The sequence below is a fragment of the Oratosquilla oratoria genome, chromosome 22, assembly GCF_046742065.1.
Source record: "Oratosquilla oratoria isolate Oo_2021 chromosome 22, ASM4674206v1, whole genome shotgun sequence".
Lineage (NCBI taxonomy): Eukaryota > Metazoa > Arthropoda > Malacostraca > Stomatopoda > Squillidae > Oratosquilla > Oratosquilla oratoria.
This window is the reverse complement of record NC_134798.1, coordinates 60,964,520-60,970,680: the sequence shown is the minus strand read 5'-3', so window position 1 is coordinate 60,970,680 and position 6,161 is coordinate 60,964,520. Positions and strand designations below refer to the sequence as shown.

The following is a 6,161-nucleotide window of genomic DNA, read 5'->3' as shown; positions in this document are numbered from 1 at the left end:
TTAATCTACCACTTCATATCCACGTTGATACTCGTATACTGTATATGTTTTCTTAATATATGATAACAGCAAATTGCCTGACATATAATTCTATCAATAAATCTACCGCCTCATATCCACGTTGATACAGTGTACTCAACCATTTTATTTTATGTCTTAATTGTAGAGTGCGGAGCTCAGCGATAGGCGCATGGACACAGAAAGGGCAATAGCATTATCCTCATGTTTCCCCGCCGTCCAATCTCACCAGAAACGTGGTAAATAACACAACACAGTGCGAAACAGAGAGCTATCTACAAACAAAACAGAATGGACATCCTCCATAATCTCCCACTTCCTCCCTGTCCTTCCTCACCAGACCGCACATCAACAACCCAACCAACATTATCCCTCCCCCCATACACACACATAGCCCCCCCTTCCTCCCCTCCCCTCCCCTTAATTGCTACCTCACCGCAATCATAACCCCGATTCAGACTCCTTGCATGAAAACCGCTCCGTCGCTGGCACTGAGGAAGACATTAAACTCAACTCTAATTGAGCAGTTTAGCTCGTGGCGCTGTGCTTGTTACTCGACATTCCATGTCCCCTACACCTGACCCTTTCTCACTAATTGTTTTTCATCCCAATCTCTTAATCATTTGTCATCTCACTCTTTCATTATTTCTCATCTCACGCCCTGATTAGTTTCCTTCTCACCCCCTAATTCCTTTTATTTTCTTCCTTAATTACTTCCCTCTTACCGTCTCTTCATGTAAACTCTTTATCTACGTAAAGTCCTTAATTTGTTACCTCAAGCTACTCTAGCGGGATAACCGTAACCCCAAACTATCCGGCCACGGTCTCCAGGTTGTCATGCAGAACTCTTGAAGAAATGTACTCATCGACCCGAGGACCTTTGCTAGCCGTCATGAGATTGCGGATTTTCTACTTAGTGAAACTCGAGGTAATGGTTATCATCATTAGTGGCAAGAACTGCTTTACCAACAGAGCGGTTATGTTGTCCTGGCTCTCCATTCCACTACCTTCAGGAAAACTCCTGAAAAACTGAAGATTTGATATTTCTTAATTTAGCGACGTGAAAGGTTTAGACCACTTGAAAACTCCTGAAAAACTGAAGATTTGATATTTCTTAATTTAGCGACGTGAAAGGTTTAGACCACTGAGACAAGAAAGACTCGTAAGTTTTTATTGAGTGAACTATAACTGCCCGTATTCATACCGTAGGTAGGCGAGCCACCCGCGACCCCCGAGGGAGAAAGTGGGAGCTGGCGAGGCGAGGTCGCGCCGTCCACGTGGCGTGGAATCTGTCCAGTAGGAAGTTTTTTAGACCCAACCTTCCCAATTCTTAAACCCCTTGAAGACCTCCCCAGGTCTTTCTTGACCCTTCACTAACCTTTCTTACCCCCACTAACCCCTCAAGTACTTGTGAAAAAGAAGGATAAGCGGTCCATTCGGCGCAAGAGCCGATCTGTCAGAGGTTTAATGGAGCAATACATTCGTAGAGACCTTTCTCACACGACGCGGGCACCAATTACAAGAAAATATGATGCCTTCTTCTTAGCCTGGCTAGTCCAAGATGGAGGTGGGGCCGAAGGGGTGGGGAAGGGGAGGGAAGGGGAGGGAAGGGGAGGGAAGGGGAGGGAAGGGCAGGGAAGGGAATAGGAAGAGGAAGTGGAAGGGAAGGGGAAGGGGAGGGAAGGGGAGGGAAGGGGAGGGAAGGGGAGGGAAGGGGAGGGAAGGGGAGGGAAGGGGTGTAGGGGAGATTGGAGTCCTTGGGGGGTGGTTGGAAGAGGGAGGGGGGGATATAAATGAACGTAGGTGGAGGTTTTGAGTAGTGGGATTGGGGGGATCCTTAGGAAGGACTGGGTTGGGGGGATGGGATGGGGGTGGAAGCGAGTGTGTTGATGTACGAGTGAGGAAAGAGGGTGTTTTGTCATACTTAACCAGCGCTTCTATCCTTGAGTAAATAGGCAAGGACTGGTTTACTAATAGGGTGGTCAACGAATGGAATAGAATTAGTAACCATGTGGTGAGTGCTGAAACTATCGGTTGTTTTAAGTAACGATTAGACAACTTTATGGATGGGGATGACAGGTGGTCATGGACATGGAACTGCCTAGTGTAGGCCTTATGGTCTCTTGCAGTCTCCATCATTCCTATTTTCTTATAGCACCGAAGGGGTTGGGATCACAGCAGTGGTCAAAGAGACTCAAGAAAGTATTTGCCACAAGTAACTAAAACTTCTGTTTTTCGCATCGAAAAGATGAAGTCATAGAGGTGGTCAAGAAGAGAGATTTTGTGATCAAAATGACCACTAAGCTCCCTAAAATACGGACGACATACGACTTGCGGACTCTATACTCCCAAACGATGTTTACGAGTCGAGGAACGAAGGGAGAGGGGTGGGTGAGAGGGGGAGACTTCTGGGAAAAGATGGAGGAGGAGGAGGGACACCGGGGGGGGGGGACGAGGCGCTAAACGAATCTGTAGAGTTCAGGTGGTCAGAGAGATGGAGGTGCACAAACAGATGGAGGAGGGGAAGGTAGAGGAGGGAGGGGGAAGGTAGAGGAGGGAGGTGGAGGTAGAGGTGGAGGAGGGAGGTGGAGGAGGGAGGTGGAGGAGGGAGGTGGAGGTGTAGGCGGAGGTGGAGGGGGAGGTAGAGATGTAGGTGGAGGTGTGGGCGGAGGTGTAGGCGGAGGTGGAGGAAGGAGTTGGAGGTGGAGGTGTAGGCGGAGGTGGAGGTGTAGGCCGAGGTGGAGGTTATGGAAGACGTGGAGTTGGCAGTGGAGGTGGAGGTAATATGGAGGCGTAGGTAAAGTTGGAGATGATCATGGAAGTGGGAAAGACATGGAGTTGGAAGTGGAGGTGATATGGAGGCGGAGGTGGAAGTAAAGGTGGAGATGGTAGTTGAGGTGGAAGTGGGGAAGGACAACGGGGTGGAGGAAGGAGTTGGAGGTTGTGGAAGACGTGGAGGTGGCAGTGGAGGTGAGGTGGAGGTGGATGTTGAGTTGGGAAGGACGAAATTGTGGAGGAGGGAGGTGGGGGTTGCAGAAGACGTGGAAGTGGCAGTGAAGGTTGAGATGGCGGTGAGGTGGAGGTGGAGTTAGGGAAAGACGAGGTGGTGGAGGAGGGAGGTGGAGGCTGTGGATGACGTGGAGTTGGCAGTGGAGGTGGAGGTTGTGGAAGACGTGGAGGTGGCAGAGGAGGTGGTGGTAATGTAGAGGTGGAGTCAGAGGTGGAGTTGTGGAAGGACGAAGTGGTTGAGGAGGGAGGTGGAGGTTGTGGAAGACGTGGAGGTGGCAGTGGATGTGGAGGTAGTGAAAGACGTGGAGGTGGCAGTGGAGGCGAGGTGGAGTCGGCGGTGGAGGTTGTGGAAAACGTTGACTTGGAGGTGAAGGTGGAGGAGAAGGAGGCGAGAAAGGAGGTGGGGGAGGATGGAGGTGGAAATGGTGGAAGACGAGGAGATGGGGATGGGTGGTGGTGGAGATAGAAGGTGGAGACAGAAGTGGAGATGGAGGTAGAGGTAGAAACGAGGTTAAAGATAAAGGTGCAAGGATGAATATAAAGTTGGAGTAGTATCTTATTCCAGCTTATGCCTGACGATTTCATTCATCAGAAGGTAAATTAGAAAGACAAACGTAACACTGTTGTTCAGAAACTTAATGCGAATACTTAAGTGTATTCTCGTACCAACTCACCACGTCAGATTACGTTTAATTAAACAATTTGCTAAAGCTTTAAAATTCGAAGAGGAGGCTGCCAGCCACCAGGCACAGCCAACTGACGTCCCCAAAGCCTCCTGGTGGTTAAAGACTGACCCCCCCCCGCCCACCGCGTTATCGCCAACAGATGTAACTGACCTGGATCGGACAGGTCATGTCCTTCTTGCCCTGGAAGGCCTAAACGAGGTCATTGATAACCGTGGATGTTGGACTCGATATTACGATCACTCGTTTGGGGTCTTTTCCCTTTTACGGCATGCAGAATTTTTAGGTTAGGTTAGGTTAGGTTAGGTTAGGTTAGGTTAGGTCAGGTTATGTTATGTTAGGTCAGGTTATGTTATGTTAGGTCAGGTTAGGTTAGGTTAGGTCAGGTTAGGTTAAGTCTGGTCAGGTTAGGTCAGGTTAAGTTTCAGATTAATATTCATTACCCCTCTTAAGTTGATTAAATCAACTGCATGCCGTAAAATGGAAAAGATCACTCATTTGTAATGCAGAGTTACAATAACAATAGTTCAATGTGAAGATGCGAATTGGATATTACCCCTACAGTAACTATAACGATTAAGCTGTATTGTTACATGTATAATACATTAAATGAATCCAACTGAACGGTTCAGTGTTTAGAATAAAGAAGGGTAAGTGAATTAAGTGATTAAATATATACAATTAAAATAACCAAAAACAGTACGTCACCACATCCTGTATCCCTGGTGGTCCCTCGATGGCACATCTGAAAGTGTAGCAAGGCTCATACATGATCAACATGACAGCACATTTTATCGAAGTATTTCCTTCACATTGACGAAGCTGATGTCTCTGTTTTCATGTACGCTTTCTTACAAGACTAATCCAAACAATATAAAATTTGAAGGCACCGCCTCAAAAAAAAAAAAAAAAATTCTAAGACAAGTTCCTATTGCTTATTGAACTATTATAGCCTGGTGTTATTATCAACAAGACCATGAAAAGGTGAGAACAATATGGTAAATGATACGTAGAGGCCACAGACGTACTCACTAATATAAAAGCAATTTGCATTGGTGGATATAAGTGCGACTAAAGAATTTAAACTCGTTAATCGGAGTTCCATGGCTCGTCGACTAGTGCTCCAGGCGTTTCGAAACATATTTAGACCCAAGGCATAATTGAAGAACACGGTTAATGCACAAGTCGAGATATGCGTGGTCCTTTTTATCAATAATCATTTATCTATTTATATAAAAACCTGACTACAACATCCATATACCAAAATGACGCTATTTTGCGCAGTCAACGTTGATCATGCATGAACCTCTAATGGTACGCGCTGCAGCGTGTTTGTGTATAATGGTTTTGTTTCACCACGTAGCATACTTCACTTTGTCGAACACAAAACGACAGATTCGATTGAGAAGTAGATAATAAACTGTCCTTGAGTCAAATATCCAACTCCGATAACCTCTGGATCCAGCGTTCCAAGCTGACCAGGAATATAATCAGTGAAATATGCTACTGTGGTCGTTCAGTGTTAGTATATGGCGCCGAGCACAGCAGCTGTTCTCTGTCGTACTTACCGTTCACGGCGAGGTGCTCCAGATCCATTGCATGGGATTTCCAACTCCGTTTCATATCTCGCAAGTTCTCAACACAATAAACACACAACACTAACACAAAATATCAACACTAACCGCGGCTAGATCACTAACATTGATAAACACACACATCGTATCGGGAGTTTGAAATATGTCACTGATCAAATCCGTTTGGGAGTAGAAAGCGTTCGATTCAGCTTCCTTGCCTTGCTGGAAGCCTACTAAGTATTTCAAATTTGCGCCGTTTGGTGGCAACATCTGTATAATAACAAGGTAGTTCACGGGCGTTGGTAAATGGTCGGTTGAACGCGCCTACAAATATGTACCTTATAGAAAACTAACACGGTTGACCGTTGGAACTGAAATTCAAATGTCTCCCAGTGAATCACGATGTTCAAAGTAATACAAATTCCACATATTAATACATGATTATGAATAGTTATGTTTGTATACAAATTGAACGATTGACATTCGCCCTGTAGCGGCTTGTTTGTGGTGTTGTCGGCACTTCGCCTTCTGTTGGTTTGAAAAGATGTGACGTCAACAATGAAAACAAACGACTTGATGCACCGAACAGTTTTCTTTTTAGTTGACGTCAAATTATTTCTCTCAACTGAAGGGCGTACTTATAAAGTTGGAAAATATAAATCAACCTTTCGGACACGCTGATAACATTTAAGGTTTTCATTCTGCCCAACATTAGACGATGTTAATTGAACTGCAGTAGGGGAAAGCTGCCCTACGTTAGAGCAAAGCGTTTTTCAAGTACAACACAGAAAACCGTTTGTCATGTAGCCCCCACCTAAAAAAAAAAAAGAGAATATAATTATCCTAGACACAAATATTATTCTACAAGAATAGATGA

The 6,161-nt window shown here is 45.6% G+C and overlaps 1 protein-coding gene across 1 annotated transcript in view; it reads right to left on the bottom strand.

Annotated features, from left to right (window-relative positions):
• The window catches only part of LOC143037399 (uncharacterized), a 238,871-nt gene extending 233,540 nt beyond the window's left edge, over window positions 1-5,331 (bottom strand). The window contains exon 1 of the mRNA XM_076205536.1: window positions 5,279-5,331. The gene's annotated coding sequence lies outside the window, so the exon portion shown is untranslated. The remainder of the gene's footprint in view (window positions 1-5,278) is intronic.
• Window positions 5,332-6,161: the final 830 nt, after the last annotated feature.